The sequence below is a fragment of the Etheostoma spectabile genome, chromosome 19 (genome assembly GCF_008692095.1).
Source record: "Etheostoma spectabile isolate EspeVRDwgs_2016 chromosome 19, UIUC_Espe_1.0, whole genome shotgun sequence".
NCBI classification, from domain to species: Eukaryota; Metazoa; Chordata; class Actinopteri; order Perciformes; family Percidae; genus Etheostoma; species Etheostoma spectabile.
Window position 1 is genome coordinate 6,505,329 of NC_045751.1, and position 217 is coordinate 6,505,545.

General features: G+C 38.2%; 1 protein-coding gene across 1 annotated transcript in view; it reads right to left on the minus strand.

Annotated features, from left to right (window-relative positions):
- Positions 1-217, minus strand: part of rap1gds1 (RAP1, GTP-GDP dissociation stimulator 1) — a 70,492-nt gene that overhangs the window by 43,200 nt on the left and 27,075 nt on the right.

Here is a 217-nt window from a genome sequence, read left to right on the forward strand (position 1 = left end):
CAATATTGACCAAAATAATCGTGATTATGATTTTTCCCAAAATCGAGCAGCCCTACTGTGACCATAAATATTGAAAAGTGAGTACTTGTAATAAAATAATATGAATACCGATGTTAAAGATAAACAGGAAGTGTGTGATGTAGATGGGAGAAAAACAGGAACTACAACACCATCAGGTAGTGCAGGTGTTGTAGAGTCTGACCGCGGCCGGGATGAA